The sequence below is a fragment of the Cyprinus carpio genome, chromosome B8, assembly GCF_018340385.1.
Source record: "Cyprinus carpio isolate SPL01 chromosome B8, ASM1834038v1, whole genome shotgun sequence".
Lineage (NCBI taxonomy): Eukaryota > Metazoa > Chordata > Actinopteri > Cypriniformes > Cyprinidae > Cyprinus > Cyprinus carpio.
This window is the reverse complement of record NC_056604.1, coordinates 1,958,238-1,983,721: the sequence shown is the minus strand read 5'-3', so window position 1 is coordinate 1,983,721 and position 25,484 is coordinate 1,958,238. Positions and strand designations below refer to the sequence as shown.

General features: G+C 36.5%; 1 pseudogene; it reads left to right on the top strand.

Annotated features, from left to right (window-relative positions):
- Positions 1-534: 534 nt before the first annotated feature.
- Positions 535-25,484, top strand: part of LOC122134543 — a 47,120-nt pseudogene continuing 22,170 nt past the window's right edge.

Genomic DNA, 25,484 nt, shown 5'->3' with positions numbered 1-25,484 from the left:
TCAAAAAACAAACAACACAACAACCAATTCCAAAGTGATAAGACACAGCAGCCATGATAGAATTATATTATTTTTTAATGGAAAATTCTACAATCATATAGTGGGAACCACACAAAAAATGAAGTTTGATTATGATTAGTTTTTTGGGCTGCTTTTCCTCTCTTTTTCTGTCGTCATATATATGAATAGTATTGCAGACCCTCGTGGATGCAAATCTGGCAGTCCTGTCCAAGAGCAGCGTGTCTCTCCTTCAACTGAATCTAGACCAGATAACTGGACTTCAGGACCTGTAGATTATGCTGAGCATCATAGCAGTGACCGACTCCATCTTGATCATCTATTTGGATTATTCTGTGAGGCGGATGGTAGTATTCGCAGAGGCATGATCAGCTACTTCCAGAGCTGGAATACTAGAGACTAATCTGGTTTATGTGGGCAAACTCAGTTACAGCAGCGGATCCTCATGTGAACAGAGCAGCGTCTAATCGTTTTGCTGCAGGAGGGCATCGACTTTTGCAGTTTTTTTACCTCGTTCTTAAGCAAAATCAAGAGTTTTGAATCTTCACAATGTGTTAATGTGTCAATAGGAACATTCTCTTAGAACGTTTTTCCCTGCGTATACTGGGACGAAGTCCATTCTGTTTGCTGTTGGTGTGGAGTTGAATCGAATGGCTCGACCCGGCGCTGGGGCTTTGGTGTCGCTGGGAGGCGGATACTCGTCTCAGAGCATGGCTAGGGTGGTGGTTTGGGAATGGCTAAATGAACACGGCCGCTGGAGGCCGTACAGCGCTGCTGTTTGCCATCACATCGAAAACGTCCTGAAGGGAGACGCACGAGGAACAGTCATACTGGGGCAGGTGGATCCGCAGCTCGCACCCTCGTCATAGACCTGCAGTCCATGCATCAGTTCAGACAAGACACAGGTGAGTCACAGAGACATGTGTTTACTAATGTGAAGTGGATTTGAATTGTGAAATGTGAAAATTGGAAATGTGAATCAGTGCATTCAAGTCATGTTGCAAATGTTGAATGAAAGCCTCCACAAATTCGGTGCATTCAGGCCTTCTTGGGAAGTTCGTAATTAAGCATGTCAGGTGCATTCAAGCAAAGTCTTAAGAAATACTAAGACAGTGTGCTTTTACTATGAGGAGAAACTGCAACACAGAATAAGCCCCGCCTTCTAAATAAAGAACCAATCGCCAATAGACTGCATTAGTGCCTGCCCACTTTTTTTTAGTTATTTTGGGTTTCTAAAAGTCTTCTTAAAGCATTATACTCTATGAACCAAACCAACCAGCTACGAGGAGAGTCACAACATTATAAAATTTGATGTGAAGCAATAAATTTTGAAAACAGACAAAAGGGCAAAGATACAAGTCTGTGAACTTAACCATTAAATGAGGGAAAGAACTACAGTCCATGAAGCATTGCAAATGATATAATTGAATTTAATATGACGAGAAAAATAAAACTATTAATTTAAAGCTTTTTGGTTGTAAGTTTTCCTACAAAATAGCTTTACAAATATTTAGTTATTTTGAGAGCACAGATTGACTCAATTACACAGCGTTACACAGTGGGAGTGGGCGGAGCTAAAGATCTCTCTTGCGCTTTGCTTTATGCGGCTGTCTGATTGGTGGAAGTTTTTGCACAGCATCATGGGTAATGTGGTTTTTCAACAAAAAGTTTTGCTGTTTACCACGATTATTTTAAAAAGTTGAATCAATGTGAACAGATGAGTTCAACAAAAGCTTGGACAATCGATTAACCTGTCTTTGAAGGTTTGTCGTTTATTGTTAAAATTGAATCATTATGCATATTTTATTGTAATTATTGTGCATGTATTTTATACATGCAACTTAGCTAGCTTTATCAGCTTATATATAATATTAAATTTACAGCACACCTTCAGTACTAGAAAAAAGCGTTTAAAAAGGCAAAAAACACTTAGATGTGTGCCTTCATTTATTAATCATTTTGAAGAAGTAGTCTTTTTTTTGAATTTTTGTAGAAATGTTACATTGCCATCTTGTTCTGATTAAAGTGACTCGCATCTGATGTCAATTATGATATCCCAAATATGAACTTCCCAAGAGGACTTGAGCACAGTTAATGTGTAGACTTCTATATAACAACTTAATACAGTTCCTGCATATCAAAAGCACACCTTTCAAGGTTAAACGTTCAGCAAAAGTGCATCAGAGGAGCAGCAGAGAGACTGAATGGATCGCTTGAGGGGAAGGGCACTCGCAGGATAGTGCATGAATGCATGTGTGTTTTGGCGCTATGTTGCATTTGAAGTCCACTAAGATGAACAAAGAAGATAGCTTGAGGTTTTGGACTGTTTGGAAAAATGTGCGGATTCCTGCAAAAGCGGATACTTTCTGAAGACTCTCTCCACACACACACACACACACACACACAGATCGGTGTAATCCCCAGGGCTCTCTCTTGCTGTATGATGCCATTGCCGCTTGAGCCACTGTTTTTCCCTCGCAGAGAGAACAAATGGCCTAAAGTAAATGGTTTCAAGGGGTTAAGCCAGGACACATGAGATACTCCGTGGAAATTATTTTTGGTGCATGTTTTTTATTTCATTTTGTTCACTTTGAGGTACTAGAAAATTTCCATTTCTATAGCTTAATAACATCACTAAAAAGTGATTTAAAAATGCATGTTTTTCCTTCAGAGTTTGAGTCAGACAAACAGATAGTCCCGACCTCAAACTTTCATGGGTTGATACGTTCCTGTATCGAACGCTAGATCAAAGAAGGTACTATATAAAGAATGCACGCATTAGCTTTGATGTTTTGCTGCCATGTGATCCCTGGATGCTGGTTGCTTTGAAACCACAATATTACACACAACAAAAAGTGTATTTTTAGTCTTATTTTCAATAAATTGTATCCCAACAAACCTTAGAAATGAGATGCTTGAGGAAATTAGAAGCAAAAATCACATGATTAATTTATTTTTTTTTAAAAAGAATGAAAAAGATTGAGTGTAAGTGACCTCATTCTTAAAACAATCAAAAACAAATATAGAAAAACAAAACTAGTTTTCCCTTTGAATTAAGTTTAGTTTTTTGACAGCATTGGCGAATCTTTTCTAAAAAAAAAAAAGAGACATATTTCTTCAAATAAATGTTTTCTTGATTTAAAAATGTTCCGAGATGCTATTGTAGTTTTGTTAATATTTTTTGAGTAAGGGCTTTTATATATTTCTGCTTTCATGTTACATTTTAGTTAAGGTTTTAGTAATTTTATAGAGGTTTTTGTTATTTTTGTGTTTTTTTTGCATTTTGTATTTTTTTCACTTTTTGCGTTTTTTTGTCTTGTACTCTAAACAGAGAAAAAAAAAAAATACTAATTTTTGAAATCTTTTTTTTTTTTTTTTTTTTTTTTTTTTTTTGTGCGTGGCGTAGGCTTTTAAACTAGTTTAAGATTGAATTTTTAATGGAATATATTATTGGAGCTAATTTCATTTGCATTTTAAGCCTTTGGCTTGGTACTTTTTATCCCATTGAGATGTTCATTTGATCAGTTCATTTTAACCAGCAAGACTTGTTGAGACTAGTTTCGTTACATTTACATTTTACGACAACATAGATGCTAGAACTAAGTAAAAAAAAAACGGCTTGGACCAGCATGTAGGTTCAAAAGCCTGTTCCAAACTACACTTTTCAGCAGGAAGGTTGTTTTTAATGGATGTGTACTTCCTCTGTGAATTTAAAAGAGAAACTCTTTCCAGGCTCTTCTGGATTTTTTGGCCTTCTGGGTGAAATCCAGAAAACCAGGCTAAACCTAAAGTGGGAAATCAAAAATATTACTCTCATTTGTTGCCATTGGCCCATGACTCTCTGTGGTTTTTATGGCTCCACCAGCTACCAGATGACTCTGTCTGTGTATTAAATGTGTGTGTGTGTGTGTGTGTGGGTTTACTCTCACTGTACTGCAGTAATACTTGTGGGACATAAATTGATGTCCCCAGACATGAAACTAAATCAGCCAGAACCTCCCTTTGGGAGTTTTTAAAAAAATTCTAACCATGCAAGAAGGTTTTCTTTTATGGTAGTTAATAGAAGTCATTTTAATGAGACATCATCTAAAAACAATACAACACTATGGCAAACCTATTATGCCTTTTCTCTTTTTTTTTCAACTTTAGTTGAGTGTGGGGAAATGTTGCTGTTTTAGCATAAAAAGATCTGCAAGGTTACAAAGCTCAGAGTCCACTCTGAAAGTAAATATTCTTCTGCACAGAACATTTTTTCCTAGAAGTGTAAAAAATGGCCGATTCAGACTATTTAGGGGTGTGTGTAGAATAGATTTTGGTTGTACTTGGAATTTTTCAGTAACCTTATAAATATAGAGACGCAAATCTAAAATCAATATCTGAAAAGCAATAAGTACTTTTTGTCAAAACTGAGTTATGAGTAGGGCTGCAACAACTAATGGAAAAATTCGATAATGAAAATCTCACCGGGTTCATTAGTGATTAGTCGCGTCCCCCCACCGTGCAAGGAACACTTCCACCAGTTGCGTCAAATTATACCACTGAATAATGCATTTCTATGGACAAAATTAATCTTAATGAATCTAATAGTGGAAGAAACAGTGAGTGAGTGAACTGCTTCAGGAAAGGGTCGTGATCCAAGCTGACCAAAACATGCGAATGCTTTATTTTAAACTTCAAACTAATGCATTAGCAAAATGTTTAACATGGCTCATCCTGTCAAGCACTTTGACAGATGTGTTGCATGCATGTGTTTCTATTTTGCATGAAGGCCTATGCTGAAAGTCTGCGTTAAATGAATTTACCAAAATAACAGGGGCTTCAAACAGACTGAACACAGTACAGAGGGGGGAAAAATTTAAAATGCAGCGCAGAAATATTCATTTGCTGATATTGGATGTTAAATTTAGGGTTAAAAGTCAACATGTAATTCAAGCATTTTTGAATGTGTTAACTGAATCTGTTAACACTGAGTTTGTGTTTTTTGTTTATCGTTTTCATTATTATCTACCTTTTTAGTGTAGGGATTTAAACTGGCTTTGTCCGTTAAACTCTCCATTTAAACTGTGCTTTATAACTCCTTTTGCACATAATGTATAGCAAAGCTATATATATATATTCACCATACAGTAATGCTTATAGCATTTACTTGGCAAGTCTGTTTGAAGGACAGCATTGGGCAACACGTGGTATTTGTAAGGCTCTTTATCTGATTAATCGAATAAATAACCAGCCAACTAATTGATTATAAAACAATCATTAGTTGCAGCCGTACTATGATAAAATCAAGTTCTCTTAGACTAATTGTAGCCACACTCTCAGAAAAAAGGTACAAAAGTTGTCACTGGGACGGGACCCTTTCAAAAGAAACCCCTTTGGACCTTTTTTCAACCGTAAAGGGTGCTTATAAAGCATGCATACCGAAAGCATGCATATTTTAGTACTTAAAATGGTGCATAATAGTACTTTTTGAAAAGATACTGCCCCATTGACATCTTTTGTACCTTTTTTTTCTGAGAGTGTACTGCATATAGCCTTTATAGGCCCCACATGTGTTTGTGTGGTGGAAAGGTTTGGGAGCGCTTTTGTGTAATATCTTCCTGGATTATATATGTATGTATGCATGCTTATTTTAGGGATGTCCTGGTTCTTCCAGATGGAGCCTCTTAATAGACTGTTAGAGTTCTGGAGATTTATCTGTCAGTGTGTGTGTGTGTGTGTGTAGTGCTGGTTGTCCCTCTCCCTTACTGCTTGGATATGAGTGATTTTACTTTTGAGGTCTTCCTCAAAAAAGCAGTAAGTATGGAGTATGGGACTGAGTCTAGTAAACAGCAGCTGGTCGCTAAGGTCATACCGACATCACTCAGCCCTGCAGAGAAAATAACAAGCCACCAAGAAGTCCTCGTTTGCTCAGCCTTATTTCATGTGGGATTGCAGTACATGTGGAAAGAGTTTGATGTGAGATGCTGCTCGTCTCTACTGAGTGTTGTGACTGGTTGCCAGGGTGTTGCTATGCAGGGTGTGCTAAGGATGTTTTTGTTCATTTTTAATGCTGTTGCTATGGTTTTTTAAGCATTATTTTAGACATTGTTGCTGTGTAGAACAGTATGACTGATTGTCCGGGTGTTGCTATGCAGTTGCTATGGTTCTGTTAATTGTTTCCAGGGCGTTGCTATGTTGATTCTAAGGTGTTTTAACCATGTATTTATGCAGTTGCTAGGGTTCCTCTTTTTTTTTTTTTTTTAGCATTTTGTATGTAGTCCTATAGTTGTTAAATTGGTTACCAGAGGTCGCCTATGCAGTTGCTATTGTGCTGTGGATTGTTTCAAGGGGTGTTGCTATGTAGTTTCTAAGGTGTTTTTTAATCATGTTTTTATGTAGTTGCTAGGGTTTTCTACATTTTTACCCATGTTTTAATGTAGTTGCTAGGGATTTGTGATTTTCTTAGCATGTATTTTTAGTTTTAGCATATTACTATGCAGTAGCGCATAAGGGCATTTTTATTGTTTACCAGGGTTTTGCTATGGTGGTGTGATTGGTTGCCAGGGCGTTGCTATGTGGTTGCTAAGGATGTTTTTGTCATTTTTAATGCTGTTGCTATGGTTTTAATTTTTTTAACATGTTACTATGTAGAACAGTATGTAGTGTATTCTGGTAGTTGGGATGTTGCTATGCAGTTGCTGTAGTGCTGTGGATCGTTGCTAGGGCATTGCTGTGTTGTTTCTAATGTGTTTTTAACCATGTATTTATGCAGTTGCTAGGGTTTCTAATTTTTTTTTAGCATGATGCTATTTAGTAGCAAATGTGTCCTTAGTGGTTGCCAGGGTGTTGCTATGCAGTTGCTATGGTGCTGTGGATGGCTGCCAGGGCATTGATATGTGTTTTCTAAGATGTCTTTTAACATGTTTTTATGTAGTTGCTTGGGATTTCTCATTTTTTAGCATGCATTTTTAGCATGTTACTATGCAGTAGCAAGGTTGTTCTTATTGTTTTACCAGGGTGTTGCTATGGTGCTGTAGATTGTTGCCAGGGTGTTGCTATGCAGTTGCTATGGTGCTGTGTGTGGTTGCCAGGGCATTGGCTATGGTTGCAGATAGTTTGTTGTTGTTTTTGCATGTTTACTCCTCTGTGGTTACTTGGGGTTTTTTCAGCTGTTTTCTGGTCCAGCATCTGGAAATGAGTAAAGCAACAGCACCAGCTCTCTTGATTTGAGAATCGGCCCGCATTTGTTGGTGCTGGATGATGAACCACACTCAACTTTATTCATCACTGTTAGAGGTTTCCATTCAAATCTCTGATAAGGGGAATGACTGCTCTGGTGAGTGAAGTGACTGTGTGTGTGTGTGTGTGTGTGTGTTAGAAGGGGTTTGTTCTCTGGCCAGACTGAATTGATCTCGTTTGTCTCTGGAGAGAGCCTGTGGTTTTCTGCAGATCTGTAGACGCCTTCTCTTACACGCCTAGCACAGATTTGAAAAAGTGACCCTCTGCAATCATTTGTTTTGTTCAAGTGACTGGTGTGAAGTGTGTACTTTACAGCAGGCCAGAATATGCAGCATTGAAAAAGCAAGGCTGCAGGATCCACCAGCACAATATTAAATCAATATTAATATCAATGTTAAAATCAGCCAATCAATAAAAAAAAAACAAAAAAAAAAAAAAACAGTATGTTGCATACCTTACAACGTGTAAACATTAACGTATAGGCTGCGAGCTGGTGCAATAACGCGTAGAAAATCTGATTATTATTATTATTATATCTCGCATTTATTAATTAATTTTATTATATAAATATATATTTATTAAAATATTAATTTAAAAATTTTCACTCTAAATTAACATCTTCATCATCAACATTTTCATCATCATTTTAATATCATTGATTATAAACCAGGTTATTTATGTTATTATTAAGATTATTTATTTGTATTTATTTTTTATTAATTCATTTTAATTGAATCATTTATTTGTTTATTTATATATTTTTTTATTAAAATCAATAATCTTCTCTCACACAACACACCCAAAAAAAAAAAAAAAAAAAAAAAAAGATTAAGATCAAAAATAATATAAAAAAAAAAAAAAAAAAAAATTTTTATAATTTAAGAATCTGTTTTGAAAAGGAATCAGTTTTCTTGTTGCTAAAAAAAGGCACTTTTTTTAGCTTGATAACGAGTTCATAACTGCAGTAGGTGTTACATAGCTGCTAATTTACATAATTATTTTTAATATCAGGATAATCGCTGTCACTCAAATCACTGAAAATCGTTATAAACTGACCTGACAAACCATGATGTCATGACTTTTATGATTGTCAATCAGCTGTGGCACTGATAAATTCAGTAATTTACTTATATTTCAGAGCAAATGCAATAAAATAATATTCCATCGCAAACATATTGAAAATTAGTGTGACTAATAGAGTGTGACTAATTTTTTGTGACTCTAATTCAGTCATAATTGCCTGTGGTCCCTGGTTTGCCAGCCATTCTTGGGTCATGAATATTAATTAGGCTATGTCATGTCTGATTGGCTGTGAGGTCTGGCCAAGAGCATAGAGCTTTATTTCAGTCCAGTGCCAAAGCAGCTGGTTGGCATATTATAATGCTTGACTGACTGACTGATGTTAAGAGTGTACTTTCAGATATTTAAAGGGGTCATTTGATGCAACTTCAAATGTTCCTTTCTCTTTGGAGTGTTACATGCTGTTTGTGAATAGATAAGATCTGTAAAGTTGCCAAGACTAAAGTCTTAAACCCAAAGAGATATTCTTTATAAAAGTTAAGACTCGTCCACGCCCTCCTAAAATGCCTCGTTTTTAAACATCACTTCACATCTCTCTCACGCCACTGTGTGGGAAGATTTGCATAACGCTGCCCAAATGTTCATGCAAAGAAAGAAGGCGTAACTTTGATTCTCGCTGTAGTCGCGGCGCCATGTCGTATAGATGCTGTGTGTTTCACTGTTAAAGCGAAACTACTTTGTTTGACCTTCCAAAAGAGGACATGACTAGAACAGAAATCATCAGTGTTAAGTTGTATTACAACACTGTTCGAGAACAGTTCAACCCAAATATTCAGATGTGTGCAGCGCATTTTATGGAGGACAAGGACTGTTTCCTGGGAAAGTAGCCTACAATGCCGGTGTGTCTGTTTCTGTAAAGTAAGCAATTCCAACTTTGCAAGCACAGTCTGGTGCTTCTGACTCACAGCCTGTAAGTACGTTTTCATATTTAAAGAATTTGTCATTCAAACGCCAGTTTTGAGCAGTGTAGAGTAGCGCTTGTTGTTTGTCCTTTCTCCAATCACAAATGCAGACATGGTTTTATATTTACGCAGCGTGATACACAACACAACGCGTAAAAACACAGTATAAATCATTATAATCAGTAATTATGTCTCCACTGGATGCAACAAATGCCTCGTTTGTAATGGGTTTGATTGGTTTTTGTCTCATCGCACCAGGACACTCGGCATCACAGTATGGTAAAGGTCATAACATTTCCGTCACACGCTTGAGGTATTCAGCCAATCACAATGCACTGGATAGCTGGCCAATCAGAGCACACCTCGCTTCAGGAGCGATGAGCTGTAAAAATCGATCACGCTTCAGAAGGTGGGGCATAGAGGAGAAACAATAATGTACATTATGTGGAAAAATAATGTGTTTTTGAACCTTAAACTGAATAAATAAAACATTCATTACCACCCAAATAACAAAAATAATGTTCTTTTTTTAGCAACCTTTTAAAAAGCTGTGTCATTTTACAAACATATTATATATGTGTGTTATATATATCTATATATATATATATATATATAATATATATACTGTATATATACAGTATATATATATGCAAAGGTGTCTGTCGAGGTTGTCGGTCATGATGATTGTGTTGTGTCCGATGAGTGTGATTGCTGTGATGTCAGTGACTCGAGACGATAGTTGACATGTTAAGATTTCACAGGATCCTGCTTTGGCTGTGAGAAACTTATGTGTGTGGGGGTCGGTCAGCGATGTGTGAGTGTCTTCTTTGAATACAGGTTTGTGTTGTATAGGTTTTGGGTTAAGACACTACTTGCAGAGTCTCATACCTCCGTCTTCTTTACGATTATTGACAACTACGAGTGACTGTGTGAAACAGGTAAAGTGAAGAGAGCAGTCCCGAAAACAAGGTGGGTTGTGGTCTTTTTATAGAAATTAATACTTTTATTCATCAAGGATGCAATTAAACTGATGAAAGTGACAGTAAGACATTTATAATGTCGCAAAGATTTGTATTTCAAAAAATTTGTTCTTTTTCAGCTTTATATTTATCAAAAAAATCTGTTTTTTTTTTTTTGAAAAACAAAAAAATAATATGGTTTCCCATCAATATTGGCAGCACAACTGTTTCACATTGATAATAATTTAATTCTAAATGTAATTAAATGAATCAAATATCCAATAAAAAAATGGATTATATTTTATTATATTTTATTACATTGATTATATGGCCATTTTATTATATATTTGTACATGATATATGATGATAAAATAAATAAACTGGTTTGTTGCTTGTTTGGAAAAAATATTTAATTTTTTACAGAAAATGCAAATTATTATGGTTCAACATAAAGATTGTGCAGCACAACTGTTTTCAACATTGATAATAATCAGAACTGTCTTGAGGAGTAAAGATGCTGAAAATCCAGTGCGATCACGAAATAAATTACACGTTACAGATATTCACATAGAAACGGCTATTTTAGATTCTAATAATAGTTCCTTTTTACAGAATTTCTGATCAAACAAATGCTGACTCGATGAGCAGAAACTTGCTTCCAAAAAACATTTTAAAAAACCCTAAACTTTTGAATTATAGTTTAGGTTGGAAGCGATAGTTAATGTATGCACCATTAATTAAACAAACCCTATTGTAATTTTTGTTGGATTGTTTCCAAAACAGGTTCGTGTGCTCCTACCCTCATCTTCTATTGTCAGGCACACAGATAGACCCGCATCCAAACTCACATCATTGTGTGAGTCAGAACCACACAAGAAACTATCTAAACATCGCAAACAGCAGCTTTAGGTGTCATGTGTGTAGTGTACTGGCCGTCTGCCAGATGAGTTGTTGAACTTGCAGGGAAGTTCATTATGCAGCCTTCTGTATAATATCCCGATTAACGTTTGCACACTGAAGATTTTTAAAACAATTACACCTGTAAAGGTGGGCAGGAGATCCAGGTCACCTCTCTAGTCTCTCTCTCTCTCTCTCTCTCTCTGCTCGTCTGGTCAGCACTTGTCTTGTCTGGATGGTGAGATGAATAATAATCAGCAGATGCTTTTGCAGCAGATCCCGGCGGCTGATCCAGAAGTGGAAGTAAGCAGTCAGCCACAGTTGCAACTTTGTCTTAGGAATGACAGCCAAAGGGCTCTTAGAAGAACTGCAGTCTCAGGTGAATTTTACAGACAGAACATGCCAGTCTTTAGTTTCTGCGCTTACTGTTATTTTACTTTCTGCAACTCAAGTTTTAAACAGGGGCTATGGATAGTAATTTAAAAAGTCTTTTGTTTACTTAAAATAAATGTTAGCGGAACTGACTATTAAAAAAATGAAAAAAAAAAAAAACATATATAAAGAAACAAGAATTAAATATTGAACATGAGTGTATGAGATTTTATTATATATTGATGAAAAAATCAAGGAAAAAAAAAAAAACCTTTATTATATTTTATTATATTTTATGACATTTATGATAGCATTTTATTATATATTTGACTTATTAATTTACTTGATGATAAAATAAAACTGGTTTGTTGCTTGTTCTTCTTCCCGCACTCGAAAACAACCAGAAAAAATATCTATATTGGTTAAATTTTTTTAAGAAAATGCAATTCTCTATGGTTAATATGGAGTGTAGTATCATCGAGAAACTCTTCTTTTTTTAAGTAGTTGAAAGAGTTTTTTTTATTTTGAATTTAGTTCAAGTTTAGTAATTTGTAATTTTGAACAGTTGGTTTTTAATCGTCCCTCGTGTTTTAATTGGCATTTCAGTTTACGATTTTGTACAAGTAAAACTAAATGCAAATGAGAAATGATTCATTGTACTATAAAATATGTTGTTTTTTTAGTTTTAAGTTTAGGTTTAGTTCTTTTGACTATTTTACGCCTTTCACATAATATTTGACATGCTTAGGCATGGCCACGAGCGACAAGGACAGTTGACCGTGATCTTTTGTGCCAGTGCTGTCAAAATTTAAAAGCAAGAGACTGAGTATTTTATGCATGTGTTGGTGTGTGTGTGTAGTGTGTGTGTGTGGTGTGTATTTGTGTAGATATGTAGATGGTTGGTGATGTATTGTGAAGCTGAGACAATTCTCATACAATGTGGATAAATAATTCATCCTAAATAAAAAAACCTTATGGCATGTTTTAAGGCAGCTAGATGTGAAAAAGCTCCGCCCAGAATAGTTTGATGGAGGCTCGCCCACAGATAGGCGTGTGAGAAAAGTGAGGTGTTAAAGCGCTCTGGTTTATGACGGGGTTTCCAGAATACGTGCTGAGCGTGGTGAGATAATACGTTTTGGTTTTCTTTACAGGAAATACAGTGGTTCTTATCTGAAACACTGCAACGCATCTAACTTACCTCCGAGTTACAGTCGTACATCATTCAGTTTATGCTGTGGTGTGTGTGTGTGTGTGTGTGTGTGTAGTGATGTGGGCATAAACGGCGCTGAAGCTCCACATGCTGGCATTCACAGGGGCAGTGGAAACTTGTGTACCAACTCCTTGTCACAGACGGTCGTGATGCGGCCTGTGGTGTGTGTGTGTTATGTGTGCGTGGTAGGGGTTCTGCTGTTATGGCTTACAGTACAGTACAATTCCTTTTTTGTGTTGCAAGCTAAAACTGCAAGAACGCCAGTTAACTCCTGCTAAATAGCAGCTCACAAGATTCACACTAGTACAGTGAAGCCAATGTTTGGATCTGTTGCAATGGCAAAATGACATAGTATCTGTGTCTGTATTAGGATGAACCAGCAGTTGTTCCTAAACCAGGGGTCAGGCAACCTTTTTTGGCATGACGTGCCGTATTTAATTGTTTTTGGTTACCCTGTGCACACCCCCCTCCCCCACACACCCCCCCCCACCTTAATGGCATTTTTTACAGAAGGCATTAACTCTTTGTACAGTACATACACATGTTTTGAAATGATATGGATAAAAACAACAATAGGCCTATTGATTTCCTGCACAATAGTTTCGGAGGATTTTTCATAAATTTTTTTAAACTTTTCAAAAGTTTACGTGAATAAAAGATATTACAGTTGACCGTACGACCTCACTGAGGTGTGTGTGTGTGGGACAAGGCCAATGCTTAAAAACCATTCAGTTTAATCACTGTTCTACGCGCGCGCACACACACAACCATGGCACACAGAGATCTGAGATCGCGCTAGGCAAAAGTAACATTCAAAAGCTCATCTAAACTTGTTTACAGCACGGCCATGTGACTTTTATAATCGATACTGAATCGCGACCTTCTATTTCTCAGAAGGAGGGGGGAATTTTATTTTTTTTAAAGTATAAAAAGTTTTTAAAATATTTTATAGGATGATATAAAATATTTTGAAGAAAACTATTAGAATACAACAATATTTGAAGTCCCTTTGTTATTAAGATTGTAAATGGGTGTTTTTTTACTCGTAATTTTACCCAATAACATATTGTAGTATTGGCATATAACTAGAACGCTGCTCACATTTATAAAAAGCCATTTGTGCCTTTAGGATTTTATTCATTAATGATTTATTGATTATAATTTTATTATTTTCCAGGTCCGATATTCACAAACATCTAGGAAAAAGTACTCATTCATGATTAAAATAATCTAAAAAAAGTATGTGGGCGTGTCAGTCCTAAATTTAGGGAATCCTGCATTTGTTCTAGAATATTTCACAAAAGGTATGTATCGCAAACTGTAGCTCTACATCTGTGAAACATTAGGAATATGAAGAGGGGGGGGGATAATAAGGTCACTAAGACCAAATCTTAACTATCCTTAAAATGGCGTGGTCAGCAATCTAACTCGGATATAAAAATTTAGAAACATTTTTGACGATAATAAGCTTTTAAAAAAGCTTTGTTTGGAGGTTTCCCAACTTCAAATGCTTTGATTATATCCTTAATAGATAGCTGTTCTCGCGTTTCCGTTTGGTTTTATTTATGTTTGCATGTCTTACATCAGCCATGGATCCTATTTTGCGAAGGAAAGGGCTGTTATATGCAGTTACCAAAATTTTATTAGTCGCTTTATTCCCAAAAAAAAAAAAATTTGCCCCATGAGAGTGCAGAATCACGAGTTTGTGACTGACAACTCAGTAACGGCTGGGCTGTATGTAGTATTGGACATAGGGCAGGACATCCACATGTCACCTTACAGATCAACCTCAAATATGGATTATAATCTTGAGATCGTATGTATGTAGCAAACTTTACTGCAGCTCTAATCTAAGTTAGCCTAGAAAAAAAAAGTGTATTGTTTGTGCGGAGTGTGAAGTCATTTGCTTTTAAATACTTCGTTATTTTTGTCTACAGAAGAAGAGTAAATGCAATTGTATCTGTGAAGACTCTACGTGTTATCGGGTGCACTCAGAATAGAACTAAGTGTGGCGCTTTTGTAAAAATAATGAAAGCAAACATGCTGCGCTTTCTGCCGTCTCAGACTCTGTGGAAACTTGAGCGCTTTACTTCGAAACAGTGATGATTGTCTTATTACAGACAGAGAAATATATCCTATAGAGAGTGAAACTTTAAATGAACAATTCAAATAAAAAACAAATACACCACAGTATGTGAATCCATAGAAACATGCATACAGGGCGCACGCGATGAGTCAGTGTGCCGACTTTATCTCTTAAACCGAAAACAGAAAAGAACTACTGTAACAATCAATTACGATGTGTACATAAATTAAATGTTAATGCAGTGTACGTGCTGTTGTTCCCGAAACATAATAAGATTATATTTCCGCGTGCAGCTGTGGCAAAGCCTTTTTTGCATCGGCTTGAGTGCTTATAGACTATGTAGGCAATAAAGGTCGACTATTATGATTGATTATGGTTTATAATAAAAGTGTGGAACTAATAGTTGATAATGCTTAAAATAGCAACGACTTCTACTGACCAGAAAAATCTTTAGCCAGAGGGCAGCTCAATGCATATTGGACTAATTGTTAGAGAAGCATACATAGAGGCTGACAATTCGATGAATATATAGCCTACTTGTTTAATTAGTGACACTTAGCCTGATTTTTAAATCTTATTTGAATGTGGCAATGAACATTTTATTTTAAAATCTTTATTTGAATATGGCAGCATAATATTGCGCTCTCCACTTTCCTATGAATAAATCTCAGACAGAAGACTATCAGCCATCACTGTGTGTGTAGTTAGGAAGCATGATGACATTCATCCATAGCAACGAGGTCACACCCCGCCCCTACTCTGAGCTCAATACTTCTCTCTATTCCTTAGTAAAAGTTGTCTCAGCAGCTTTGTGAATAGGTTTTTAAGAGGAAACTCTTGTACTGTCTCTGTAGGAGAACTCTTAGTGGTAAGAAAAATGTTTTGCTGAATACAGGCCAGGTTTTCCAAAAAAAATCCCTTAAAATCAACCAGGCGAGTCATATATCAAGGTTTCAGTGATAAGCAGGTGAAAATTAAAGTAAAATATATGATATATGTGATTAATAGTATTTTAGTATTATTTTAGTATTATATATGTTATAATAAAATCAACATGAACTGATATAAACAATATTAATTTTCCATTAAAATACAAACCATATTCAAAGTGCCCCTTGTTCAGTCATATGTGATTTATTTGTAAACAAATATGATTTACTCTCAATTTATATTTACTATAAGACTATTAAAATGGGCATATCTAGACAAACGTATAAAGATAACTGGTACAAAAATGTGTAAAAAGCCCATGGGGTGCTTTATGATTTTGTTTATTTACATGACCTTTCCAGCTTTAAACAAATCACTTTAAAATTCTGTAGATAGCATATGTAGCAATATATAGGACTGTATAAAATATAGAAAAAATATTAACAAATATCCATGGGTTGCTTTATGATTTATTAATTAAACGATTTTCCAGATCTGAACATCACACACAATAGATACCTCATCTATCCAGGTTTTATAGTTTGTTGATGTGGTTGAATTAAAAATAGAGATAGTGTTAATATATTATCTAATTATAAAAATATAATAATATAGTATAAATCATCTAATATAATATAATATAATATCGAATAATCTAATATAATATAATATAATTATATCGAATCAGATAATATAATATAGATAATATAATATTATATAATATAATAGACTATAATCTAATATAAAGATAATATAGATAATAGAATTATATAATAAGAGAATATAAATATAAGTAGATAATATAATAGATATATAAATATAATATAAAAATAAAACACTCTTCCTACTGCTTGTTTGTAATAAAACACTCTTCCTACTGCTTGTTTGTTTCAATATAACTAATATATATAATATAGAATATATCATATAATATAGAATAATAGAATATAATATCATATAATATAATAATATACTATAATATAATATAATATAAGCAGTTCAGACAGTCTCTTTCGTGTTAAATGACCAGAAAAAGCTGCTATAACGAGTCCAGACTTCATGTTGTTTGTCAAGAAGTCTGATGCTTTGAGAGAAAAGAGCCGCGGTCAGACAGATGGACAGGCAGAGAGAACAAAACAGTGTGGGAGGGGAGGGGGGGGGTGGGAGGTGTCAGGAGGCAGATGAGGGAGAAAATCATCGGAGGATCAGCAGGATGTGACCAGCGCATACAGGAAGGACTTGGAGAAACCTGGGTGTGTGGTTTTCATTAACTCTGTGTTCAAGTGTTGATCTCAGTGGAATATGAGAACAGAATTACTGTTTGGGACAGAAGATTTTAATGTTTTACAGGAGTTTCTTATGCTCTTAAGCGGCATTTACAATCAGTAAATACAGGAAAAGGCAATATTGGAACTATAAATGTTAAATAATGTAATTCTGTTTTAATATACATAAAAAATGTAAGTATTCTGTGATGCACAGCTGTATTTTCAGCAATCATTCAGCCCGTCTTCAGTGTCCCATGCTCGATCGAAATCATTCTAATTATGATGATTTATTATCAGTGTTGTGAAAGCTGCTATATTTTTTGGAACCTGTGATACTTTTTTTCCATGATTCTTTGATGATACAAAGTGTAAAAGAAGGAGCATTTCTTTAAATGTAATCCTTTTCTAACAAAATAACTACAGTTCAAAGTTTGGGGGTCAGTAAATTTTTAACCTTCTTTTTTTTTGAAAGAAATTAAAATTTTATTCAGCAAGGAGGTTTGTGTTAAATTATATTTTACAGGATAGTAAATATAGAAAACCTTAGGTTTGATTGTAATAACGTTTTGCAAGAATACAGTTTTTTCTGTATTTTTGATAAATAAATGCAGCCTTACTGAGCTCAAACTTTTGAACGGTGGTGTATATAGTGTGTATCACTTATATTTTAATAGTGTAAAAACCTCGTCAGAATTTAAACCTCATTGCATATGTTTGGGGTATAGGGTGTGGATGCACACCTTTTAAAATGTTTTACATGACATGTACTTGCTTGGGTAGGCTAATGCTCAGATATCATGCAGATCCAGCAATGAGCAAAGACCCAAACTCCAGAGCTGTAATTCGTGTTATAAAGCACATTTCATCTCCATTTATGGGGTCAATTGTAAGATAACATAAACTTTAAACATTAGGTGTCACAATGATGGGTTGTTTAAATAGTGTTACTACCTTTTTCTCTCTTTTCTTCTTTCTTTTTTGAGAGGATTTGATTAATAAATCTGGTCTTTGGGATCTAATAAGGGGGACAATTATAAAATCTAATATATAACTCCCTTTTAAAAAAATAAAAAATAAAAGGTGTAAGCACTTTAGTGGTTGGTCTTATCACAATGCTATCCAAAAAAAATTGATGATTTAAAATATTTTACCTAGCTTTGATGACTAGGATGTGAATTTGTTTGTTTTTTACTTTTTTTTTAATTTCTCAGTTTGTTTTATATATATTTTTTTTAAAAAAAAAATTCTGAATTTACTTTTTCTCATGTGAATTGAAAACTCTTTAAACGAAATATAATTCTGGATTAATTTATACAATTAAAATAATAAAATCACATTTTTAAGATTTTTCTATTTCTTTTATTATTTTGTGACAGAAGAAACATGTATTGAGATTTTTTTTTTTTTTTTTTTTTTTGGGTAATCAAAGTAGATTTAGGACAACAGGCTTGTATCTCACAGTATATTGTTCGCATACATTGATAAATTCAGGAGCCTTTTCCTACTATTTAATACAATTAGAACTCAGTATAATCATATATTCGCAAGTGATCACAACAATTTAACTCTTTTATTTCCATCCTGTTCATGTGTCACTGTGTAAATAATCAGAGTTAATGTTTAGATTTTGATCAGCATAATTATGCTTTATAGAAGTTTTTTTAATCTCAGATGGAAAACTGCATTAAGAGCTTGTAATGCAGGAGTAATTGATCTTTAGTCATAAAAACACATTGTTTTGAAATAAAAGTTCATGCAGTAGAAAACAAGCATATGAAAACTTCACCTGTAACCAAACCCAGCAGCAATACTTGGGACTGGGAAAATATGGAAGGGTTTGTTGGTTTTAAAGATTGGTTGCTTTAACGAAACGTTAGATTGAGTTTTAAGGTTTGTGACACTTTGTGGTCTGAACTGGGGGATAATGAAGTTAGGATCCGCCTCGGCTGGGGAAGTCAGGGTGGGCTGTGGAAACTAAAGGGGTCAGTGTGTGGTGTGGTGTGTGTGGTGTGTGGTGGTCATGTGTGTGACTGTAAATGCTCTTTAATGAGCCGTAAAACAGAGCAGTGCTGCTCTCCTTCACCTCTCCTCTTCCTTTTCCCCCATCCATCTTCCTTCATTGGAGCTTCACATTGAATGCTCATCTGAGAAAGTGACCGTCTATGATCTAGGATTCAGTGGGAACTATTAATTCAGTTTTTAATGCACAAACCTTTGGGTGATCCGCTTTAAATCTGCAGTGTGTCATGGTGCATGAACAAGATCTTTACAGTTTATGCATTTGGCGCGTTAAAACTTTATCCAAAGTGACTTATTTTGCATTAAAGTTATGCATCTTACTCAGTATTTTGTCTTTTTTCCCAAACAAGTTAATAAAATAATACACATTTACTGAAAATAAAAAATGAATCAAGATATGTTTTTTTCCTCTGAAAAAAAGAATAAAAAAAAAAGATCAAAAGAAGTAAGTTTTTGTTTTAAAACAAAATATCGCCAATGGAGTCAGAAAAAAAGTCTTGGTTCCCTCAAGTTTATTAATATATATTTTCTCTCTAAATAAAATGTTAAAATGGAATCCATTTTCTTGGAAATTGTATAATTGTAATAATATATTTCTAATGTTCCCTATTTCTCAGGTAAATTAATGGGAATGGATTGATGAGTTAGTGTTTTTGGAGAAATGAAAATTAAAATTTTTAAAAGTTTAGTTATTTGTTGCATTTTTGGAATTTATATTAGTGTTTTATTATTATTACAGTTTTAGTTATTTTAGTGCAAGTTAAACTAAATGAAAATGTGAAATATTGCTTTGGTTGCTTTTATGATTTTTTCAAAAAGCGAGATTTAATATCTTAAATCTTTTTGCATATCAAGAAAATGCATTTTGATTTGAGAATGTTTTTGTATTTGTTTTGGAAACAAGACAGAAAAAACGGGGTCAGAAGATAAATTTAATGCGACGTAAGTCACTTTGGATAAAAGCACGATGCACCAAATGCAAAAAAAATGTAAATGAAGTTACTTAGTTTTGCCCCCATGCACAATTTAAGAAATGAAAAGGAACAAAAAAAAAAAAACCCTCCCCTCTCTCTTTGCTACAGGCACAATGCGTCCGTTCAGCGAACTTCTACGACCGTCCCCGGCTCCAGGCAAGGGCCATGGGGTGGGAATGGGAGAATGACTGGGCTCCTGGACGCCCTACGATATGGAGCTGTGCGTCAGCATCCAGAACGCCTACGAGAAGCAGCACCCATGGCTGGACTGAGACTCGGGCTGGGCTTGCTAGGTGGTGGACTTCGACGGGATGTCCAAACCAAACCGCAAAGCCAGGAGGAGGTATGCGGCGCATCCCGCCGACGGATGGCGACCTGGCGTACCCTCTAATCGCGGGATCACATCCCCCAAATCCAGTCCTGGCCGTTGGGCAACCAGTCTAGGGAATGCCGTGCACCTGCAGCAGTGCCTGCTGGTAACAGCTACGCGGGCCGCGTCCCAACGCATTCGGGCGCTGCTGCAGCAAGAGAGGAAGCTGTACGGGAAGGAGGGCGGAGCCACCGCGTCGTCACAAGCAGTAGAACACTTCTACTGGGTCTCCCTCTGGTCCCCCGCGACATCTGTTGCCAGGGGACACCATAACAACATATCAGTGGGAGGCGGGGAGGAGGCGGGGAAGGTGGAGATGAATGGGTGAATTTCCATGCGGTCCTGCGATCGTGACGCTGCCGTCCAAATACTCGCTTACTATTAACGGACAGCATAATCTTTCGGAACCGGCCGGGAACACAGAGGATCACGGTGACGCAAGCAGCCGGTGGAACTGTCCCTCCTGTGGTAAGAGATGATTTGAGATCATGTGACACTACTTCTGCTGTTTTCCACATGTGTTCCATGTGACATCTTTTTTTCTTTTCTCTTAACTCTTAAATGCAGCATACCTCTGGTCTTCTGTGCTTACCTGCGGAGTATCATTCACTCAACATTTAACATTTATGCATTTAGCAAGACGTGCTTTTTATCAGGTGCGACTTACAGTGCATTCAGGCTACCATTTTTTTTTCACTAACCCTACTCTCTGCCCTCTTTCATTTTAAAGTTAGGCATCAGCTTCTTAGTATCCTACAAGTATTCATTATAAACATCTAACAAGAAAAAAAAATATATAAAATATGAAGAAGAAGTTTCTGATTACTTTGTTGTAAAAACTTTGTGTAGCGTCACTAAAGACCCAAGGTATATAATGTGGAAAGTAATTTTTCCTGCGCAACTATATTACAGACTAATGACTTTCAGTAACGTGCAATGACTCTTATTCCTTGAGGTTAGATGTTTCACGCATGCAGTACCACAGACATAAATCAAAAGAATATCATCAGCAAAATTAACTGGTTGAAGGATTTGAATTTACTGCCAGAGCAATACTGTATGCAATGAATATAAAGTCACTGCCATTTGAGGGGATAAGCTCCCGGGTGATAAAATATTTTTTTAAAAGTTTTTTGAAAAAAATATTTTTTGGAATAGGGGAAAAAAAATTTTTTCCCCAAAAATTTAAAGCAAGATGCGAATGAAATTGTGGAAGTCCCGGCTCTGAAAAAGGGGACAGCGATGGGAAAATTTCGATCAAATTGAACTTTTCTAAGGGGGGGAAAAGGAAAGAAATGTTTTAATTTTATTTTCTTTTAATTTTTTTTTCCTTGCAGCAGTTAGAGACCCCCGTGCAGGTTTATAGAGGTTGGGCCCCAAAAGCCCTTAAATATGTAATAATGGTAAATATTTTTTAAAGCTCACGGGCTCTGGCCAAACGTACCTTGGGGGCACTTTTCGCCAGATGCCAAATACAAAAGTGAAAAAGTGAAAGTGAAAAAGTGGACGTGACCCTGACAGCCAAGTAGGGTGACCATACTCGGAAATTCGGGATTCCTTTGAACCCATTTCCAAAGTGTGTTACACAACCAGCAGTGAACCAAACACCCCGTGAACACACACCCAGAGCAAGATTCATAGATTCAAGCTTCAGATTCAAGATTTCAAGATCAATGATTTTTTAATTTGTCACATACACAAATTATATAGAGCATAGTATAACCAGCAGTTGAACTGTGAGTCAGGTTCCGCCTCCATGGACAGTGCAAAAAATTATTAAAGCAACAACACAGATAGAAATACATAAAAATATAGCTATGAAAAGAATGAAATAAAAGTAAACAATAAAAAATATAAAGAATAAATATATAAAATATTTTAAGAGATGGTATACTGTAGAAATTAAATATATAGTGGAAAATAATGTGCATGAGAAAGTAGAAGCTGTAGTCTTAAATGTTAAGATACACAGGAATGTACAAGAAGGCAAATGTGCAAACAGGTTGACACTTTCAGTATGTCAATGTGAGGTAGTGAATGATGAATATCTTACAGATAAAGTGAATATTAAGTGGAGACATGAAAGATGTTACGGAGGCTGGTTTTGAGTTTAGGAGCCTGATGGCCTGGGGGAAGAAACTCCTCCTAAGTCTCTCAGTTTTGACATAGGCTACGGAAACGCTTAACAGATGCAGCAAAGTGAAAAGATGGTACTGGGCGTGAATGGAGTCATTGGATTATTGAACAGCTCTGCTTTTGCAGCGTTGAGGTAGAGTCCTGCAGAGAGGGGAGAGCAGACCCTGGAGTGCAGCTAGCTAAGCGCACAAATCTGTGCGAGGGTTTGCAGGTCTTTGACTGGAGCTGTCCCTACCACACTGAGATACAATGAGCAATACGATTTCTATGGCATGTCTGAATAGAAAGTTTTCAGGATTGCAGCTGAAACCTGAATTTTTCAGCTGCTTCAGATGGTTACAGTCTTTGCTGGATTATTACACTGAGTTTTGAATGTGTGTAGTCCAAGTCAGGGCCTCTGTAGATGTTTATACCCAGGTACTTGAAGCTGCTCACCCTCTCCACAGGGGTCCCGCTGATCATAAGAGGAGTATAGGGCTGCTGCTGTCTCTTCCTGAAGTCTCGGGCCGGCAGGAATTGTAGGTGGGGGGAGTGAATGTACAGCGCTCTCTCCACCTTCAATACCACGATGAGGGCCCTTGAGCAAGCACGAACCCCAACTGTTCCCGGGCGGGCCGCAGTGGGCATCATTTACGCTGCGGGCGAGGCAGTTGGGGGTTTCGGTGCCTTGCCAAGGCACCTAGATGGTATGAAGGGGAGAAGCGTGTACATTCACTCCCCAACTACAATTCCTGCCGGCCCGAGACTCGAACTTGCAATCCTTGGATTATGCGGTGAAACGTGCAGTAAAGTATGTCAGAATCAGAATCAGAATCATAAAAGAGCTTTATTGCCAAGTATGCTTGCGCATACAAGGAATTTGTTTTAGTGACATAAGCTTCCAGTACACAGAGAACAACAACACACAGTCAAAAAAAAAAACCTTGCAAATAAATGTATAAAGTGTATAAACAATTGTGCTATAAATGATAATGGAATAGGATTGAGTAAGATGCAGGGATGTACTAGGATGGAGGAGTAACAAATAAATATAAGGAATTGCACATTTTTATTGCATAAGTGGGGAACATTTAACTGTTCATGAGGTAGATTGCCTGGGGGAAGAAACTGTTCTTGTGCCTGACTGTCCTGGTATTCGCAGCTCTGAAGCGCCGGCCAGATGGCAAAAGTTCAAAGATGGGGTAACTTGGATGTGAGGGATCCAGAGTGATTTTCTGAGTCCTTTTCCTCAATCTGGATGTATACAGTTCTTGGAAGTGTGGGCAGGGGAGCACCAATAATCCTTTCAGCAGTCCGAACTGTTCTCTGTAGTCCTTCTGATGTCTGATTTTGTAGCTGAACCAAACCAGACAGTTATTGAAGTGCACAGGACAGACTCAATGACGCTGTGTAGAACTGTTTCAGCAGCTCCTGTGGCAGGTTAAACTTCCTCAGCTGGCGAAGGAAGTACAACCTTGTTGGGCCTTTTTCACAGTGGAGTCAATTAGGGCTGCACGATTAATCGCAGATTGTCATGCGTGTCTCATCAGTAAAGCCGGTTCGGTGATTAGCGGTAAATGTCTGTCACCTGTTTTCAAACGGGAGCGGCAGTTAATACACAGAGCCGTAGTTCACTGACAAGCTACGCAATATTCTGTTCATAATTGAGATTAATCGATTCGATTATGAACACGATATTGCGTAGCTTGTCAGTGTGCATTTGAAAACAGGTGACGGATATTTACCGCTAATCACGAAACCACCTATACTTACCACAAATCACGAAACCACCTTACAGATGAGACATTAGTAAAGATCTATAAGAGCAGCACGTCGTTGGTGTTAGAGGCGAGAGAGCACGGGGTGAGAGGAACACATCCCTGAGGGCACCATGTTGGGGAGCAGCTGTGGACATGAATTTCCCCAGTCTCACTAGCTGTTGCCTATCTGTCGGAAAGATGGTGGTGATCCACTGACAGATAGAGCTAGGAACAGATGAGTGGGTTTTCAATTTGGTCTGGAGGGCTGTTGGGATGATGGTGGTGAAAGCCGAGACTACAAGTCCACAAAACAGGATCCTCACATAAGTCCCCTGTTTTGTCCAGATGTTGCAGGATGATGTTGATGTAAATAATCCACAGACTATCAATAAACACAGTGTTGCAGAAAAAATACCCGGAAGTACATATTTTTATGAGACCACGGTGCATTTAAGGGTTTTAAAGTAATAATTTTTAAAAAACTATGGCAGTCAGTGGGCACCAAGAAGCAGTTTTGGGGTTTTCGATGGCTGCATAAATACCATTGTGCTAAACAATTTGAAAATGTCTTTCTATTGCCACTGTGCAGGTTTTTTCTTTGTGTGACGGTTTGGTTGGCAGTGACGGATAACGCAGCTTTACACCCAACTGTCAGTCTGCAGGGAGAGGATCTTGAGACTCCAGTAGCCTCAAACACCTGTCTGCTGCTCAGCAGTGGCTTTTTTACAGCTGGCATTACAATACAGTTCACTTAGTTTGAGAGAAAATTTTCCTTAATAAATCTTAATCTGACCAAGATCTTTGTCTGGTGCTCTAATAATACTCACAACATATTTTTGACAGCCAGTTCAATAATTTCTATTAGCTTTTCGTGAAAAAATAATTGTGTTTTGATGCTGCTTTTGCAAGACTTGTTGCATTTTTTCATCACTTTTTCATCTTCAAGAAAGATCTTTATTCATCCACCATATTTCATGAGAACTGTGACTTGCTACTAATTTGGAACAACCTCTTTAAGTAGGGTTTCCATTTACCTCAGAAGACCTGGCAAAAATCATGACTCTTTATTGTACCAAAATTATTTTTATACTATTGAGATATCACTAGTATTATAATTTGGAAACGCAGTGGTTGTAGTGAGCATATCTGCAATGTAGTTAGGTATTAGGCATTTGAGTGATTTATGCAAAATAAGTAAAAGTACTTTTAAAATCAATCCAAAATATAAATGGAAGCCAGTGTAAGGAACCTGAGGATGGTGTGATATGCAGATCTGGATCTAGTCAGAATCCTGGGAGCAGTGTTG